Source organism: Helianthus annuus, chromosome 4 (assembly GCF_002127325.2).
Source record: "Helianthus annuus cultivar XRQ/B chromosome 4, HanXRQr2.0-SUNRISE, whole genome shotgun sequence".
NCBI lineage: Eukaryota > Viridiplantae > Streptophyta > Magnoliopsida > Asterales > Asteraceae > Helianthus > Helianthus annuus.
Genome location: NC_035436.2, coordinates 149,879,188 through 149,900,444, shown reverse-complemented (window position 1 = coordinate 149,900,444; position 21,257 = coordinate 149,879,188).

Here is a 21,257-nt window from a genome sequence, read left to right as displayed (position 1 = left end):
TACTTTTGAAATCTCACTTTTACGCATATATCGTACAAATACATTATCATACATTTATACATTATTCACATACATGATTTCACATAATTTTATTTATACCCCTTGTAACAATAAATGGAGACATATCATCAAGGTGGGAGTGATTTCCTTACCTTGACGACTAACTCCGTTTCTTTTCCCAACTTACAACGACCGCGCCAACGTATTAGGGGTGATTCCCTTACTTAGATGATCGTTACCAATATTTTCCTTAATAGACTATATTACGTAAACATGATCACGTTTATAACTAAATCGTTTATCATTAGGCAAATCTCTATTTATTTCAGCATGCATTGTTTATATGAACGAATTCCTTATCCTACAATATATATATATATATATATATATATATATATATATATATATATATATATATATATATATATATATATTTTATATAGCTCACACACACGAAATTCTTAACCTTTACCATAAACGCTTATTTCTCGATTTTCAAAATTTACAACCTAGTTGGTTTAATAAACCATTGCCCACGAAATTTTGTATTCAACGTAACTATTGAAAAGGGCACATCTTATATCCTTAAACTAGAGATCTTCTATTTTCAATTAGGAATCAAACCAACTTTTTCCCGCACACCTATAAAATACTACCAATGTTATTCAATCATTTACTAAAATTTCTTTCAAAATCAGTAAAATGTTTTATTAAAAACGCTTTTTCAACAATCACTAAGATCATATACCAAAATCCTTTTCTTACGTATCAACGATGTCACAAAAATGTCTAAAATTCGAATTTCTTCTTTAATGCAAGATCATTTAAAACGATGCAAACTTATTTACTTCTAGAACCTTTTCAACCATTATTCAATACGTCAATTTAAAATGTGTGGGCAAGGAAACTACATAAAATCAACCAACTTCAACGTATGTAATTTTTTTTTTTAAACAAGAGTAGCATTTCCTTTTCGTTCACAAAGTATAACACACATAACCAATAGATATTTTATACTCTCTTTACATTTATGAACTAGATTCTATATTTCATGTCAACCCAATCTATTTTGATTTTAATTAAACTTCACGCTTTGCTCAAACAACTATACATGCATACTATCTTACGTGTTTTAGTTTATATCTCGCGTCAGTTTCGCAAATACTACTCATTTTTGTTTTCTACTATACTCAAAACTTCTTAATCTTTTACGTACTTAAATTCGTATATTACGACTAATACCATATACGTAATCGTTATTTATTACATTCATATCCATATTCGTATTTACACATCTTGTGTCTACACTTATATTTATACTCACACATTTATGTTTATTTTCATAATCATATCCATATTCATACACTTTATATTATACTCATGTTTACAAATTATACATTTACATTACACTTATGTCCAAGTTTATATTCATGTTAATACGATTATACTTACACTCACATTTGTACAATTACGTCTACACTAATATTCATATTCATGTTTATACTCATACATCCTACTTATACCTATATCTGTACAACTATGCTTGAACCTATATTCACTCACATGTATATTCTCTATTCATACTAAATTAATTATGATTACATAGTGATACTCGCATTTATACAATTTATGTGATACTCGTACTCATATATATACTCTCACTTATACGATTCATATTTGGTTTCACGTTCGCACATTTTTGTACTCACATTTATACCCGCTTTTTACACACGTTGTGCTTATGCTCGTACTCTTGTCATACGTCCTGGTGTTTATGCTCACATGCGTACTCATATTTAAACTTATACTATGCTCGTGATTTATTCATACTTAAAATTTATACTTTCGCACCTATACGCGGGCGAAACCCGAGGGATTCGCTCACGTTGGTCTTATACTATTTAGAACGCAAACATACTTATATGTTACCTTTTTATGCACACGCGATCTTATTTTTCAAAATTTATGTATACCTTGATTCATACGCAATTAGTACAAGCTATGCGGATCATGCGACGATTAGTATAATCGCGGGTGCACACGAGATTATAGTAATGACCGTATGAGAACCATAGAGTGTACTACTGTGTATGGTAAGGCACAGAACGTAACATTGCACGAAATATGAAACAGATGCAACGTGGTCAAAACGTGGTGGATACGCCGCTGGTACTTCCTATATATAAGTGTTTTCACCATGTTACCAAAATTTCATAAAGCGTGCTATGAGAAATTCAGTGTTTTACAGACCATTTAGACCTATTACAACCTTAGACAACTCACAAACACATTATATCCGATTATCCATGACAAGGCTTCATCTTTAACACGCTACTTTCATCTATCCAATACTTATATCATTCTTATACATGCATTCGTTTATTTAGAATCAATCGTCCACTTCCATACTTCTAGTATTCTTCATTATTTTTCGTCTTTTATATGAACCTCGTTGACAATTAAGTCTGTTAAACCGCCGTCCTATTCTTATTTCTTATATAGACGTACTTAGTAGACGATTATCACTTTATTCAAAGTACTAGGCTTTGTCGTTCTCCAAAACTTCATACTTTTCAAAACGATTCAAATTTTCAAGGTCTCATTTCTGATAATCACCTTATTGCCAAAACTTTTTCAAACCTTCCGTCTTCCTAAATTTCGGGACGAAATTTCCTAAAGGAGGGGAGACTGTAACGCCCTGCGTTTTCATAATTTCCCTATTTAGAAACCATTGCTTGAAATTCTATTTTTGGAAACCTTGCAATCTTGTGGTCGTTCCTTTCTTTGTAATCATTATAAAATCGAGACTTGGATCATTAATGAAGCTTATATTTTGTTACATCTATGTTAAACGCATTCTATGTATACTCGTATGATCGATTTGGTGAATCAATCTATGTTTAATCGTGATTCATGGAAACTATGTGCGAAACTTGTAATTAAACTAAACTTATGCATGGAACGTGTTTTGAACGAGAATGACACTTGATTTGATACTTATACGCTTGATTATACTTGGTTTATACTCCTCGTGCTTAATCATATCCTAATCTATGCTTTTGTGGCGAAAATGGTCCTTAAAACACCTTAATTGCATCAAATAACAACTATAGGGGCCAAATATGTCAAAAATCAAACTTGTTTCCAAACCCCAAAGGGCTCACGCCCCGCGTGAACTTACCTGGATATCCCAGGCGGGCCGTGTGAGGTCCATGTTCAGCAGACTCTTGAAAGGTCGCGACCAGCTTCGTTTTTGGGCGGGATTCTTGAGTTTAAACCGAGTTTTGGCTCTTGTAATCACCTCTAATCAACCCTAATCACTCCCCTATAAGTACCCAAGCTCCCCCAAGCACTTGGACACTTTCACCACTCTCAAACTTCACCAAAACACTCCCAAATTCAAGCACAAAGCTGCATTTTCGGGCAGATTGATACACCTACACTAAAAGTGGTATAACTTGCTCATTTCTTAACGAAATTGCTTGATTCTTTTTCCTACTTGCTTGGTTAATCATGTAGTTTGATTCCTTGACTTCTCCTTGGAGAAATCAGACCTGGAATTGCTCCGAAATTGACCAAAAACTTTCTGTTTTGTTTCAAACTTATGCAAACTTCATCTAACTTGTGTGAAACACATCTCAAACCAATGTCCTAATGCTTACAACCCCTCTTATGGTTGGTTAAGCTTAAAAACATGGTTGAGACATCTAAATCAGAGGTTAAAACCTCATAAACTTTCTGTTTTAATTAGGGTTTTACCCACAAGTAATGTTCAAGTGTGAAACTTGTTGAATGTGTGATGGTTGGATTAGCTTGGGCTATCCTTCATAAGAATCCACTCATTACTTGATGTTTTACTATAGATTGGTTGTTGTTAATACCTTGATACTTGTATGTTCGTGACCCTCCTTGTTGTTTATAACAACAAGTGTAGTGGTGAACAATAGAGGTGCCTAAATGGAAGCTTGTTCTTCCTACCTCATGTATGTATTCTATGACACAAAGAGGTACCTAAATGGAGACATTAATCTCCTACCTCATGCTTGAATCTTAAGACTTGTAAAACTATATAATATCTAAGTTATTCTATACGTATACATCTAAGTAACTAAGACTTGATGATGACTTAATAGTTATTTGTTAAGTGGACGTTACATCATCTATGACCATGCCCTTGTTACGACTCTAATGGATCTTAGAATCCATGAAATCATACCAACTCTTTTGAGTTTCAATAGTGTCAAGAACAAGAGTTATGTGTACAAGATGATTATTTTCACCTATGTTACTTTCTTTATATTTTAAAAAACTCCGAATCTATAATCTTCCGTATACGCCAAACTCACACACCTACGTTTCCTTGTGTAGAAGGACAAGGTGCTCCAAACTAACTCATCTACAAACTTGCTCTCGGAACTTCAAGTCACCACTTGTAAACCGTGAGTATACTCGGACCCATTTTTACTTTTAACACTTTGGGTGCAACATGTATTCTATATTAAACGCACATGACACTTGAAACTTATTTGAAACTTACTCTATCCATTTAAACATGAAACATGAAACTTGTGAATCTTGAGACTATTTTGTGCTATGTGAACGTTTAATTCTTGTGTGTAGTTCCGCCTTAACAATAGTAGCGCTATAGGAGTAATGCACCTCCCCGTTAGTCTTTGGGGTATTGTTAGGAGGAGACATATCAACCTCCCGTTAAACTTTGGGTTAGGTACTTTAACGCATTGGGAAACTTGGGCTATCACTTGGACTACGTAAACTAGAACGTTGAAACTATTTTGTTATGTTCATGTTGGATATGAGTTTTTATTCTATTATGTTATGTAAACAAACTTGTATACTCGCTCTTTGCTTTTGCATTGAAACTCTATTTTAATACATGTTGCAGGTTGATTATTGAAGTATGGATTATTCATGAAACAAGTTAGGGTGGACTAGATACACGCCTAGAATATTTTATCTTTTGTTTGTTATGTTACTTGTTGAAACAATGTTGTTATTTCCTTTTGAATCATGTATGACTTTTAGTTTTGAAATGAAATTTGAATTTAAATTAATTATTGTCACATAGTGTTATGACGTTTTGAGCAATCTACACACTTCGTCTCATCCCGATGTTTCCGCCATCGGTTGGGGTGTGACAGGTTGGTGGGTGATTATGGGGGACTTTAATGCAGTGCGAAGTCAGGAAGAGAGGTGGAATTCGAAATTTAATAAAACTTGTGCTTCTAACTTTAATATTTTCGTTTTCGAAAATGGATTAAGAGAATATAACTTGAAATGAAGGAAATTCACCTATCATAAGGATAATGGTAATAAACAAAGCAAGATAGACAGAGTGCTGGTTTGCTAGGAGTTCTTCACTGAATGGCCGGTGGCATGTCTTAGGGCGCTTCCGAGGCTTCACTCGGACCATAGCCCTCTGATTTTGACGTGTACGGACAAAAACTTTGGTCCCAAACCTTTTAGAATTTTTCAACTCTTGGATGGATAGAAAGGATTTTGATGAAGTGGTGCATAAGGAGATTGAAAATTTCACTGGTGTTGGGAAGGCAGATGCGATCTTAATGCATAAATTTAATGCCATTCGGGAGAGTATCAAAAAATGGAAAAGGAAATGGCGCTTAAGGAAGATTTAGATAATTTGGACGAACTGGCGGAAAGTAAAGAGCTGTCTGAAGAAGAGATGTGGGCTAAACTGGAATGTCTTAAAGAACGTAAGGAGATTGAGGATTACATAATCAAAGATCATAAACAAAGAGCTAGGATTAGATGGGATCTGGAAGGAGACAAAAACTTGGCGTTCTTCATGGGTACATCCATTGTAGACGTGCCAATAAAAATATTCCTAGGCTGTTGATTGAAGGTAAGTGGACAATGAAACCATCCTTAGTTAAAAAAGAGATAATGGGCTTCTTCATAAAGGCTTTCTAGGAAAAGATTGTTAATAGACCTAAACTTACGTGCAACAATATAAGGAGATTATCGGAGGAAGATGCGGCGTCTTTTACGATTCCATTCAGGACAGAAGAGATTAAATGTGAGGTTTTCGAGTGTGGGGCGGACAAAGCGCCTGTGCCAGATAGATTTAATTTCATGTTCATCAAAAGGTTCTGGAATTTATTTGAGAATGATTTCACGAACATGTTAGCTTCTTTTACAGTAAAGGCTCATGCTTGGTGGGTTGTAGTTCATCATTCATAACTCTTATCCCAAAAAACAAGGATCTGGTGGGTCTGAAAGACTATAGACCGATAAACCTGATCGGGGTGATAAGCAAAACAATTTCAAAAATTCTTGCTAATCGCCTTAAGAAGGTTATTGGTTCTATCATTTTGGAAAATTAGACGGCGTTTCTTAAAGATAGGTACATTCTTGATAGCCCCTTAATGTTAAATGAATTAATGGCTTGGATCAAAAAGGTTAAAAACAAGGCTTTGCTTTTAAAAATCAATTTTTGAAAACGCTTACGATAATTTTAGTTGGAGGTTTCTTTTGGATGTCATGGGCCAAATGGGTTTCCCTTTGATCTGGTGCAAGTGGATAGAAGGGGTTCTAGCTTCGGTTAGTTCGTCAGTTTTGGTTAACGGGTCTCCTACTTTCGAATTTAAATGTTCCAAGGGTGTTAGGCAAGGAGACCCTTTATCTCCATTTTTATTCCTCTTGGTTATGGAAGCGTTGTGTAACATTTTTGAAAAAAGCTGGAGAAGAAGGGTTGTTTAAAGGAATCAAAACTCCTAATAATGGCCCGAAAATCTCCCATCTTTTATACACTGATGACGCTCTCATTCTGGGGGAATGGGATAAGGAAAATATGTTTAACGTGGCTAGATTGCTGAGGATTTTTTTACTTGTGTTCGGGGTTAAAAATTAATTTACACAAATCTTACTTATACAGGTTGGGTGTGGAAAACTGGGAAAGTCATTGAGATGGCTGAGGTGATTGGTGCAAAACGAATAATATTCCTCTTACTTACCTGGGGATAACAGTGGGGGCTAATATTAATATAATTTCTAATTGGAACCCGGTAATCGAGGTTTTTGATAAAAGGTTGTAGGCTTGGAAATCTAAAACCCTTTCAATGGGGGGGGGGCTTACTCTGATTAATTCGGTGCTTGAGAGTCTCCCTATCTACTACTTGTCATTATACAAGGTCCCTGTCGATATCATTAAGATTTTAGAAGCTAAAATGAGAAATTTTTTTTGGGCGCGGTCTAGTGAAGCGAGGAAATTGCATTGGGTGGCTTGGGATTGGGTTAGTTGTCTTAAGAAAAAAGGGGTTTGGGTATTAATAGACTTAAAGAAGTCAATGTAGCTCTTTTAGCTAAATGGGGGTGGAGGTATAGGGTGGAGAATAGAAATCTTTGGAAGAAGGTGGTGGATGCTTGACACTTTAAAGGCAACCAATGGAACTTTCTCCCGCTTAACGGTGACATTTCGGGATGTTGAAAAAATACTGTCAGCTTGATTTCTAAATTAAAATTAAACTGAAAAGGGTCTAAATAGGCTGATTGTGGATAAGGTAGGAAATGGTGTGGAGATCCGTTTTTGGGTGGACAATTGGGTGGGCGATCTTTCTTTCATGGAAAGATGACCGCACCTATTCGGTCTAGAGATGTTTAAATTGTGTAGGGTAGTGGACAAGATTGCTACGGATCAGGAAAACGACGGTCACACATGGAACTAGTCTAGACTGCTAGGATCGGATACTGAGCTTAGGGAGTGGAAGGATTGCCAAAATGTTCTGAATTTGGTTACGCTGTCCAGTAATAAGGATTCGTGGTTTCGGAAAGGTGATGATTCGGGAGGGTTTTTAGTGAAGTCTTTTAAAAAGGCGTTGATTGTATATAGAGGGGCTGACAATCCTCCTAGTTTCGAATGGTGTAAATGGGTCCCTCTTAAATGCAATATTATGGCTTGGAGAGGCAATTTGGACAGGTTAGCTACGAGAGTAAATTTAAGAAGAAGGGACTTGGATATCACATCTGTTATGTGCCCGTTTTGTGAAGAATACGAGGAAATTGTGGAACATCTTTTTATCGCTTGTTAGATAACTAATAGGGTTTGGTTGGGTTTAAGTGTATGGTGCAAAATTCCGCCTATATACACTTTCGATTTCAAAGACATTATGGACATCCACAACTTCTCTCAGTTGGGTAAGAAAGCGAAGAAAATTATTTAAGGCCTCGTGATAATCACTTGTTGGTGTATCTGGAAAGGAAGGAACGAGTTGATCTTCAAGCAGCTAAATAGAAGTGCGCAAGATATTTTAGTGGAGATTAAATCAAGGGGTTTCAGGTGGGTTAAAAATAGATCGTCATGTAAATATATTAGATAGGAGGATTGGTGTAGATATCCTTTGTATATGTTGAAATTTGTTTGCCCTTTACCTGTTTGGGTCGGGGGTGTGTTTGTTGTTTGGCTTTTTGCTCTTTTGGGTCGGAGGTTTGTTTTAATGAAGTTATCTTTTCAAAAAAAAAAGAAAAAAAAGAATAAAATTATGTTTGTGAGTCACATACATGTCAATATAATTTTCAGTGTAGCTAACAACTTCTCCAATTCTATCCTATCTAATAAATGAAGATCTTGTGTTGCCACATGGCACTTTTGACAATCCAAAGTTTTGGAGGGAAAGTTTTCTACAATATTACGATTTATTAATTACTTAAATCAAATTTTTCTCTTTAATTATGTAAACAAAATATATCCTATCTAATTATATTAACAAAATAATATATATAAGTTTCGCAAATCATGTTCTCCATTTGACGTTTTCATTCTGGGTAATTTCTATTTTAATTTGACGCTATTTAATTGGAAAAGTTACGTTCAAAAATTTGCATAATGAACGTTTAATAAAATATAAATTTTAGGGTATCGGGTTTTTTTAAAAGTATTATCCATAAATAGATAACTAATAACTAAACTAATTAATAAATAAAATTATATTTCAAGCTTCAATTTCTTTGCTACTAATTACTGACAAGCTTCAAATACACTGCTGAGATTCAATATATTTTTTCAAACCATTCGGTAGGTAAGATGTAAACATATATTAATTTATAACCCTTGCATAGTCTTTCTTCTCCATATCTCTTGATTGATTCCTACTTCCAAGTACTTTCTTCATGTTCGTATTTGTTGATTCACTCATTAAAGTTAACTTTTAAGGTTTATTTGCAAATGGATGGTGATCCCCTTCTGAGTTTTGTTTTTCTAATTTGCAACTCAAAAATGGAAATTTAAATTTATGTTTTATTTGTGTTTGTTATTGGTATGACTTTTGGTAATTTGAATTTATGTTTGTTATCGGTATGATCATTTTGAATTTTTGTTTCATATTGGTATGATCATAAGATTTAATAACGGTTTCTAAACTTGTAACCCACTCTTATATGACCATTGCCACATATTAAAAAAATACAAATTATACCAACTTTCAAACATTCAACCTATGTTACAACTTAATGATTTTTTTTTCATTTTTATTGTTCAACCCGTGTAATACACGGGTTACTAACCTAGTTATATCTATAATCTATATCTATAATACTATATAAAGGAAATGTGATGTACAATATTGTAATTTTACTATGTGTATAAATTTCGAAACATCATGTACTACTCTAAGCCATTTGGGAGGGGTTAAAATTGAAAGTTCTTCAAACTTTTAAGACACTTGAGGGCAACCTAGGGTTTTCACCCATTGAACTGAATGGGAATTTTGCATTAAATGCTCTTTTAAGTTTTCTTTTTCCAGCAGATTAAGAACCTGCAACCCTTCAATGGAATCAGAGATGTCCATAAAGGTGGTCGTAGGCCTTATTTGTGGCGCAACAACTTCTTAACAAACCCTAATAGATTGATTTTGTTTTTATAAAATGTCTTTGCTCGAAAGGTTCAATACAAGAGTGGCATGATAGAGGGCTGAATTACGAGTACGTGGGAAAAAACGGTGAGTAAAACAGAGTTATAACGAAGAAGTTATGAAGAAAACAGTTTCGAACGAAACTGGCAAAACTAGCCAGCGTCGGCGACGCCCAAAAGGGCCGTTGGCGACGCCCTCTGGATTGTTCCGTCGGCCGGAAACCTCCATAAACAGCTAATTAATCCGTCGGGCGAAACTGAGACTTCCAAGGGCCGTCGGGGATGGCCCTTACTTTCTTGCGTCGCGAAAATTATGTTTCTTTTGAATGGGGACGAGTTATAACACCATGATGGACCAAGAAATGGGAGTTACACTATCTTTTGAGTTTGAATTGAGTTCTTGGAGCCTAAGATCATCACCAATTCACCTCAAATCAATTCCATTCCACCTACCATCGTATCCATCACCCGAATCAACCCGAATCATCATTCACATCTATCACCAACCATCCACAAACCCTAACCATTCAACCATTCATCCATATTCAAGCTTCAAGATGACCCAATCCAAGCTTTCATCATCCGTTAATCATGCCTCTTCGACCATGAGCGGCTAATTTCTTGGAGGTTTCACCCCGGTGTAGGTTATTGTAAGTCTAGGGTTTTGAACAATGTTTGAGTTTGATTTTGTGACAACTTGAATTGTATTTGAATTGATTGACAATTGTCTTGCATTTGAACTATATTTGTGAATTGTCGAGTGAGTTATGAAATTTGACTTTGCGAAACAAGTTTGTGCAATTATGCCTTGTCATTCAAAAGGTTTTACTTGTCCGAAGTAACGAAGTGCATTGTGGTCCGTCATTCACGGCGTTGATAGCAATTGGCACCTAAGCTTTGATGATAGAAATTCGTTAATAACATATTCAAGTGAATCAAATTTAAAACGTGTAAGAACCCTAGGATTGCAATTACCGAACCGGGTGTGAGCCTTGTTTTCTCAATCTTGTTTAAACCTTTACTTACATTTTTGCAATTGTTAATCATTAGTAGTTATCAACCAAATTATTTTAGTAGTTTTTATTCACATCTTTCAATCAAACAAAAATACACAAAAACAAGATAGCAAGCTTCATAACTATGATATCTTTGAGAATTCATCCAAATCCATTCGCAAACCACATACTCTTCGTGGTTCGACCCCTTGCTACCACTAGCTATTTGTTAAGGGTAAATAGGGCTTACAAATATTATCTTTGACCAGAGCGCGACACTTCGATCACCACCCGGTCGGATGGCCACCTGATCGGATGACCACCCGATCCGTGAGCACCTTCACCCTTCTCACGCTCCCACACTATAAATAGGAGCTGTCACATCAGTCCTTCACTGATGTGACAGCCCTGCTCAACTCAGTCGCACAAACACCTTTCTCCTCCATTTTCTTGGCGATTTCGGTACGTTTTAGACTAGATCTTTGTACTTTCTTGATCTACACCTCATTCTCTACATGATTCTCCTTTGAAATCACACTTTTCACTGTGAAATCTCTCAGATCTGAGTTCTTGAAGGTGATGTCATCATGGTGGTTTGTACAAACTACTATATGATGTCATTCCTGGCAAGATCTAGCCCGGATCTAAGGATTTCATACGTTTTTACACTAAATCTAAGCTAAATCCGGACTTTTTCGTATAAAACTTGAATTATTCTTATCTCTTCATCAAACTTTACTTCATTCGGTGGAAACCGAGTCTAAACGGACCGTAGACTTGATGCAAAGTCTAAAGTCGGTTTGGGTCTAAGTTCGTGCCGGAAAAGATGGCCGAAACACAGATTCCGACATAAACTGGTTAAGGACAGACGACCGATCGGACAGGGGTGATTCCCATCCGATCAGGTCGGTTATGTGCTAATAAGTTTACTGTTTTCGAAATGCATACCATGCCATCAGAGTTAACTGTGAAACTTAGAAATTCTACAAAATGGTAAACGGAACAAGGATCGCCCGATCGAGCGGCAATCCGATCGGACAGCCGTCCGATCGGACAACCACCAGATCAGGAGACACTGGTCCTCTAGTCTTGAAATCTTTCAACACTTAGAACTTTTCAGAAGCTTGAAAACTTGAAACTTGGAACTTTTGATCGAACGACAACCCGATCGGACAGCAATCCGATCGGGTAGCCACCCGATCAGAGGAACCTAAGCACTTAACACTTGGATCGAGTGGCAACCCGACCGGAAAGCAATCTGATCGGGCAGCCACCCTATCCCCCATCTCCTTGTGGATTTTAAATCAAGTGGCAACCCGATCGGATGGCCACCCGATCGGGCAGCCACCCGTTTCTCGCACACAGGTCACCCGATCGACTGGAAATCCGATCGGATAGCCATCCGATCGGACAACCATCCGATCCAGTGACTGTTTCCGACACATTATGTAATCTCGTTATTCTGCCCGACTCTTATCCTATTGTAATCTAATCAGGATAATTCTAAAAAAGCTCCCTTTGATCCAATAACAGTTGCGACTGTTAAGCAATCACTGTGAGTACACTTGATCCCCTTTTTACCTTTAAACTTTGGGGTGTAACATGTATTCTATATAAACTTGAATCTTTTAAAGTCTAAACTCTATCATATGGGTATGAGAAAACTTGTGCATTCTAGTATTCTATTTTGTGCTATGTGACGTTTAATCCAGGGTATGTAGTTCCTCCTTAACAATAGTAGCGCTATAGGGGGTGCACCTCTCCTATTATTCTCAGGGGGTATTGTTAGGAGGATTCTAGTTTACCTTGAATCTTGGGTAAACACTAAAGCATCGGGATACTTGGGCTATCACTGCGTGGACTGCGACACTAGCATGGCTGAAACTAATTTTTATTGCTTACATTATGGATATGAGTTATTTTAACCTATTATTCTATTATCAAACTTGTATACTTGCCAATACTTTTGTATTGATATTTTAATACATGTTGCAGGCTGATAGGTTGCTTGGGATGCATGGAAATCAAGCTAGGAGATGCTTAGAAACGTCGCTGAAGTGGTATGGTCCCAGATCTCGTGTCAACATGACCGCGAGTGACCATTACCCTTATCAAAAACCCCCACCAGCAAGAACTTATCTGTGTCCATGCGGGCACGGGCGAACACAGCAGTCGAATCCAATCGGTCAAGAGATGGAAGAAGACTTACCTTGTGTATGAAAATGGGTGTTCGCATAGCGATGCGGCCTGGCACCGCATCCTATGAACATTTTCGTCACGACAAGGGATCTGGACAACAACAACAGTCACCACAAGTGGCGATGCGGCCTGGCACCGCATCCCGCAGTCTTCGCCAGAGTGAGAACGCGGAAACAATAGCAGTTACCGCTGGCAGCGATGTGGCGCGACACTTCATCCTGCCCACGAGGCAAGTGGGACTGACACCACAGAGGAAGTGGCACCCATGACAGTCGCCTGTCAGCCCATACGTAAGCAACAGACTGACACCGCAGTAGGACGTGGCTTCACCTCCACAACCGACAAGCCTGACACACCTGCATAAGGGCGGCGCGTTGTCAGTCTATCCACTCAACCACCCTCCTTCACTTCTCGACTATAAATACCCATCCCAAACCAGGTTTGAGGTATCTCTTCACAACTCTCTCACTACTACTATCACACACTTTGCCTCACAAGCAAATTACTGATTCTCACGCCAGAGAGTGGTAACAAGGAGCACCCCCACCCCTTCCTCCTTGTTACGAGTCACGGTGTGTTTTCCTTGTGCAGGAGACAGCCCAGCTGATGGTACAGCCACCGATCCTTGGAAAGAAGGGATTAACCCTACTTGACGAGACTAGTGAATTAACCTCTCTTGGTTAACCACTGTTTCATCATTGGCACCCACCGCTACTCTTAGCACTTTTTTCACATCTCTTTCTTTCTTGAGATCATGTCTGATCGTCCAAACAATGCTACCAGGGAAAGCCTGAATCCCACAAACCCAGGGCCTGCGGGGACCACACCCCCAGCCCAAAACGTTGGCCACATCGGCACATCCACACTATTAGGATCTGAGTTTGGATTGATTATGATTTGTGTTTGATATAAGATGAACAATGAAAGAGTAGTGCAGCGGAAATTAAATGGAAACAAACTTTTCACAATCAAACAGGAGAAATGCTTTCAAACATACATTTTCAACAGAGAATCAAATGCTTAAATTTATTTCAAACTTTGATTACATTTGCCTGTATGTTTACAAACTCCCCCTCAGCCCGAGCTCAGTAATTTGTTCGTGCAGGAAGAAGATGGTGAAGAGCTAATAGAACAGTACATAGCACTATTCTATTTATAGGCACGAACAAACCACTGAAGCATCTAAGCTGACGTCACCATGAAAGTGACATCTAACCTCCTAACAAACTCTAACATCTGACCTATATAAACACTGCTATGCTAACAACTGTTATTACAACACAATTCATAAAGTGAACTAAACGACTGCTGCATCCTTTCACTGATGTGAACCCAGCAGTGCTTTGCATATCCAGCAGAGCTTGACTTATAGTAGTAGATTGAACAGCAGAATTTTAGTCTATCACCAGCCTTTGTCTTGGGCAGCAGTTGTAGATCAGCAGTTTAGTAGAGATCAGTCGTTTAGAGGTCAGCAGATGTTGAAACCACTTTCAAGGGGAGAGATTTGAAGCATAACATCTGCTTATTCTAGATCCACTGCCCTGATCTAGTTTTGGCTTTAATTATCTGTTCCTCTGATAGGGTTCAATCCCAACAATCTCCCCCTGGAACAGATAATGCCAAAACTCTTCATTATTGGAAGATCTTTATTGCCTCATCAACAGTTCCCTTATTTGCCCTTTGAGTTGAAGTTCAAAGGCTAAGGCATCTGTGTCATCATCATCCCTGCTAAGTGGAAGATCAAGGAGATCCTGCAAATCTTCAAGACTCAGGCCAAGAGCTTGTTCCCTTGATATTTTCTTCACTTATCCACTAGACTTGATCACTGTCAGTATGTGGGTCTGTTTGTCAGTTTTCCACTTTAGTACTTTTGAGTCTGGTGGGTTTCTTGGGAGATTTTCATTGGATGAGGTGTTTGGTGATGCAGGCCTATTCATGGCTGTCTGAGCAGTACTTGCAGATTGTTCCAATCCAAGATTTTCTTTAATCATTATCTTAATGCCCTCTTTTACAAGGTCATCACCAGCCATTAATTCTTGGATTGTTTCAGCACCCAACTGGTTTCGATTCCTTCTTATGTAGAGGGCAGCACCAGCTGGAGCAGTGGTTGTTTTGACTTGCAGCTTTGGTGGTCTTGTTGGGACCTCTGCTTTGGAATAGTCAGGTTTTTGTGGAACTTTTGGATCCTTCTTTCTATGTTCCTCCAACCTTTTGTAGGTGGCCCTGACCCTGTCTTCTCCCCATTTTGACACAGAATTCTTTGACCCATAGTCAGCTGCTATCAGCTCCTCTTTCATTCTCTTCAACTCTAAAGCCTTGTCAGATACAAACTTTTTGAATTTTTCAGGAGGAGTATGTTTGACCTTATTTTTGATCATTTCTTGAATCCTGGCTGCTTCACTTTCAAGCTCAGGAATGGTCCAGTCCTTATACATGTACTTCTCTCCTTTGTATTTTTTAAGTCATGATGTTATCAATGTAGTCTTTTCTCAAGGTCTCATCTGCCCTTTCTGAAATTTGTTGACATACATTTTTAGCAAATCGCTCCAAAGCACTGACTTGTGTAAGTAGAAACTGATAGTTCTGCTGAATTTCTCTATCAGATTTCCCTTATGTATTTCTTTTTGAGATATCCTCTGCTTGCTTAGCCTTGACTTTCAAATATTCTTCAATATTGTTAGGCCTGGGATATCCTTCAACTGATGGCAAACTCCTTTTAGCAGGGTCATCCTCATAATAGAAAGATTTGATTTCTTCTCTAACTGCTATGAGTTCCAGAGGAAATTGAACACCTGCAGAAGGTAATGGCTTTTGAATTTGAGCTGAAGAGAGAGGAATGGGATTTGGAATTGTGACAAGTGATAGAGGTTTTGAAGATGTTGGTGGTGGTGAAATGTCATCATCTTTCAAAATTTGCCTTCTCCTTTTTGGTTGAGGAGAGACTGCTGATGTTTTGAGTGGATCAGTGGTGGTGATTTGAGTAGCAATGGTTTGTGATTGACTAGGAGTTGCCGAAACAACTGGTGTTTAAACCACTGTTGTCATTACAGCAGATGTTGTAACATCTAATGTCTTCTGCTTTTTGGTAGGAGGTGATAATGGGGTGGCTGTTTTTGGAGGTGAAGTGATTTTTGGTGGTGATGGAGGTAAGGCAGTGGTAGTGGTGTGTGTTGAAGTGGTGTGTGTTGAAGTGGTGTCAGGTGTTTGGCTGACAGTTGTTAAAACCACTAAAGTATCAACTGTTGACACAGCAGGTGTTACAACAACTGTTTGGATGGAAGTTTGATGTTGGGGGCTTTTGGATGGTGGTTTTGGAGTATGCTTTGTGAGTCTGGATGGTATGGACTTGGGTTCCCTCACTTTTCTAATGGGATTTCTTTTTAGCACAGGACTTTGAACATCCTCTGACTCAGAACAACCCTGGGCATTCCGCTCCATGTAAGCTCTTTTCTCCTCATTCCACCTTGACAAATCCTTTGCCACTCTGTCCCTTTTTACACTTGCTATAGCTTCATCAAGTGCATTTTGGGTAACATCAACCTTTTTGCTACCATCTGGCAAGGGAATTTTTATGGTCATAGCATCCTTTTCTGGCTCAACATACAGACCGTCATCTATTCCCTTCTTCCTCCACTCCTGAATTTTCTCCCCCTTTTCGGCATTATTTGGGGGTAGTTAATCAATGAAGAGAACTGTGGGAGGAGCAGTGCCAGTGATTTCCAATATGTGGGCCTTGATAGCCTTGATATCAGCTTGAGTGTTTCTAAACCTGGACTCCAGCATGTTTCTCAGCTCTTGTACATGTATGGCATGTTGCTGATCAGCCATTTGTTGTTGTTGCTGGAGTAGGTGCTTGAGGTGGAACAGCAGGGGATTGCAGCTTTGGTACTTTCAACAACTGATGCAACATTTCTTTGATTTCTGCAACAGAAGTATCTAGTTTTTCAACTCTGGCAGTCAATTCCTGGTACTTTAAACCATCACCCAACTGAATGGGATCATCTGATTTCCCACTAACAGTGGTTGTATCAGTGGTTGATACGAGGAGTGTACTCCAAGCATTAGCCACTGATGCCCCTTTTTCTTGGTACTGGGGACTTCTTCCTTCAGCACTTGATAACCTTTTGATAGTACCAGTGGTTAAAATAAAATCACCAAGGGTTATCAGAGGTGCTATAGATGGAATTGCCTCCAAGGAAGTCTTATTGATGTAACCACTGTCCAAGTGTAAACCAGTGGGTTCAACACTTGTAGTGGCTGCTTCACTTGGATTACCACCAAGAGTTACTTGTAACTCAAGAGGTGTAACCTCCTCAGGTTGTGTTGGTGGGTTAGTAAGGATTGATACATCAGGCCCAGTCATTTGTTGAAGCATATTCTCATGGACAGGTGATTGAGAAGGACTGGTTTGTGCCTGGATCAAATCAATTGTATCCAACAGAATCTTTATATTTGGTGGAATTGTGGATGTGAGGGTAGGTGTAGAAAGAGAATTTGCCCCGGGCATTGGGCTGTGGATGATGGAAACAAATGATTCCAGAGCATCATATTGTGGTGTCCCTATTTGTATAACCTGTTCTTTTTGAGAAGAAGCAGGAGGAGTTTCAGCCATGGGTTGAGATATTTCTACCAACTGTTGTAAGGAAGTAACAACAGTGGTTTCTTGTGACTTTTGTGCTGTCACTGGCAGTTGCTCTGGTATCTCATCCTCCAGAGTTGCCTTTTTGGTAGGTTTGGGGGGGGGGGTTGAATTTTCTTTTGTTTTGGATTTTTGGGAATTGTAGGTGTGGGTTTCAAAGCAGTTGTTCTGCTGCTTTGATCACCTTGAGCAGTGGGCTCAGCAGCAGATACCTGAGGAGCAGTGTTTGCTGCTAAATTCTGCTCAGGCACCTCTGCTTGTGTTTTGTAAGGTGTCGATAATCTTGTAAAAGTTTCAGCAGTTAAGCTGTGCATTTGAAGAGATTCACCTTGGGTTACTGTAGAAATATCATCCTTACTAAATTTCTTTTCAAAATAATAACTTAGAAATCTTGGAAACAGTAAGAATGACTTATTTTCAACATTTTTAACTAAATCATTAAAAATTTCCCGAGAATAATTGAAATCTTCATCTTGAAGAATAGCATATCCCAGATTTTGAATTTTAATGGTATTTCATTAAAAGAAGTTGTTTTATTTGAAACACACATTAGCAGGGTATGGAATATAAATCTTGTTGCAGGAGGGAAGTAACCTTTTTGTAAGGTATCCCTCTTCATCATTGTATCTGCATACCCTCTTTCAATGAAGTCAATTTTTAACTCATTTTTGGGAAAAGAATTTTTACCTTCCTGATCATTGAGTTCAAAGACTTCTGAGATGGATTGTGGTGTGATTTTGACAGCTTTACCCTTTAGAGAAGAGTTAATGGTAGTGACAGTCTCACCTTGTTTTTCAAGGGTTGAATTTTTCCAAAACTCTCTTTGGGTCGTCAAATAAATTGGTGCATCTGCTGTTAACAAAGTTTTGTACTTTGAAGCAGTGATCATATCGATGATGGAATCGAAAGCATCTGTGGTGCCGGGTTTTGTGAGAAGATCCAAAAGATTGTGAGAAGGTTTTTGTGGAATTTCTGTGGGTTTAGCCTTTTGAGAGGCTTCTTTTGAAGATGATTTTGTGGTGGATTTTGCGAAAGACTTCGATTTAGTCATTTTTGGAGAAGACGATCGAAGAAATTTTGTGAAGGAATTTGATGAAATGTGATGAAAACTGCTTTGAGAAGAGAATTTTTAAGAATTCAATTCGACAGTAAAACCCTGTTTGGGGTTTTGAAAGGGGGTTTTATGGAGAAAAAGTGAATGCTGACGTGGCAGCGGTTACAAAAGGTCTGACCACTATGTACTATCCACGTGCCATCACCTGATGAAGTGAAGGACAGTACTTTTATGAAAACTACTGATGAAGGCAGTAGTTGCAACGGTAATGAAGTCAGTGGATGATTTTTACTATCAGTGGATAGCACATCAGTGGATACAACACTAATTTTGAACAACAGTGCTTATCAAAGGAATAAGAGAACAGGGGATGACTTTCAGCAGTGGACAGACTTTTGAAATAGATCAGACTTTTGAACTCATCAGTGGTTATGGCAGACTTTTTAAGGATTTAATGAAAAAAATTCATTTTTAGCTATTTTTAAGGATGGATTTTTGATTTTCTGAAAACATTTTAATGCTTTTATTCATAGAAAAACAGGATTTTGCCTGTTATTCCATGTTTAGCATGCCAATTGTGACACCTGTGTCACCACAAACACCAAACAAATTCCAAATCAATGAAATATTGTATTTCATACTTGGGATTTTTATAAATATGTGTATCTTTTGCACATATCAATTCTTGTTCAATTCCGAGCTTTAAATCGCTTTCTGGAAAGTTATACACGCACTGGTGCGTAAATGTAATCAGTTTAACACGACAAACACTCCAGAATAGTGAAATAGGCTTAACATACCTTAAATGACCTTTACATAACTTAGAAATAAGTTTTGGAAGGTTTGGTATGGCAAAAACAAGTTTATTCGATCACAGGGACTATTTGTGTCAAACTGCGAAACTTTACCGATTCGTAAGGTAACATACAGTCCGGAACTTGATCATAAGTTTAACATACCATATATAACCTAAACATGGCTTAGAAATAAGCTTTGATAGGTTCGGTGTGCGAAAACATGCTTATATGATCTTACAGGGACTAAAAGTGTCAAAAACGGCGTAAGTTTGCATTTTCGCGAATATCTTATGTTCTGGACACATCTGGACATCCAAAATTTTTGTACACACTAAAATATTTTTATTTTAGTGATCGGCATGCAAAAATTCCATTCGTCGCTTAATTTGGTTCGTTTTCGCGTCCGTTTGAGTTTCGTCGTAATTTAGCGAACAACGCGACTGTACGACCAAACGAGCCGACATCCGAGAGTGTTCCAAGCATATTTTGAGTCCTCTAAACTATAATGACCTTGTAGAGCCTTGAAAATGGCTTAACGGGGGTGAAAATGGCCTGAAATGGACTCGAATGCATGCAGGGACTAAAGCTGCCAAATTTGAAAGTTTGCTGATCTGGGGAGCTCAGGCGGGGCGCGTAAGCCTACCCCTATCTCTTACGCGGGGCGCCTGAGCAGCCCAGCGACCAGAAATTGTAATTCAGCAATCTGTTTGATTGTAAGGGCTGTTTATGCAAGTTTTTGGTGTGTTGAGCAAGTTTAAGTGGTCACCAAGGCTTTTAACCTGCTTACAACACATGGATGGCTAGGATCTTTGCTTGTTGCCCACACAAACAAGTGTCATGATCTTGTGAAGTTACTACAACTATAAATAGCCATCCATTTCTCATTGTTCTTTGCTCATTTCTTCATTCTCTTCTCTACAATCTGACTTGGGAGCTCTCTCAAGCATTTGGGACTTTGTCTTCTTTGTAGAAAAGATAGCAAGGACCCCTAGTGAGCATTCTTTCATTCTTTTATTGCTTACTAGTTTAAAAAGTCAAACAGTGTTTGACTTTCAGTTTGACCAGTATTTGGTCAACGCAAAGTTCGGTTGACCTTTGCAACGTGATTGTAATCACGTTGGTTATAATCCTTAGTGATTATACCCGCTGATTACCACGTTAGCTAGGTGTAGTGTCGAGTCAAAGTTTCGGTCAAAATGCGTTTTAGCACGCATTTTGCAACGAAACTACTTTAGGGTATCAAAACACTTTGTTTTGATACCAAATCAGTAGGTTAAACATGTTTTGACATGTTTAACTTGACACTATTAGTTTAGTGCTTGTTTAGGGTCGTAAGGTAAGCGATCTAAATAACCGCTTAGACTTTACAACCCGACCCGTTTGGTCGATCTTTAGGATCCGACCAAGCTTAGTTAGTGATCATAGTTGCATAGGGAATCACCACTGAGGTTATACCTTATGATCACATAGGATTGGTTAGTCATATGCTAGTTAGCTTGTATGCCCATAGGAAATGACCAAAATGCCCTTTTGAAGCATAAATCCGTATTTTGACTATGCGAACATATTTTTGACATATAATCTGAATTAGTAACATGTTTAGGGATAATTGGGCATGTAAGACTTGACATAGCACATAGTTAACCATCCGAACATAGTTTTACGCAAACGACGCATTATAGTGGCTTAT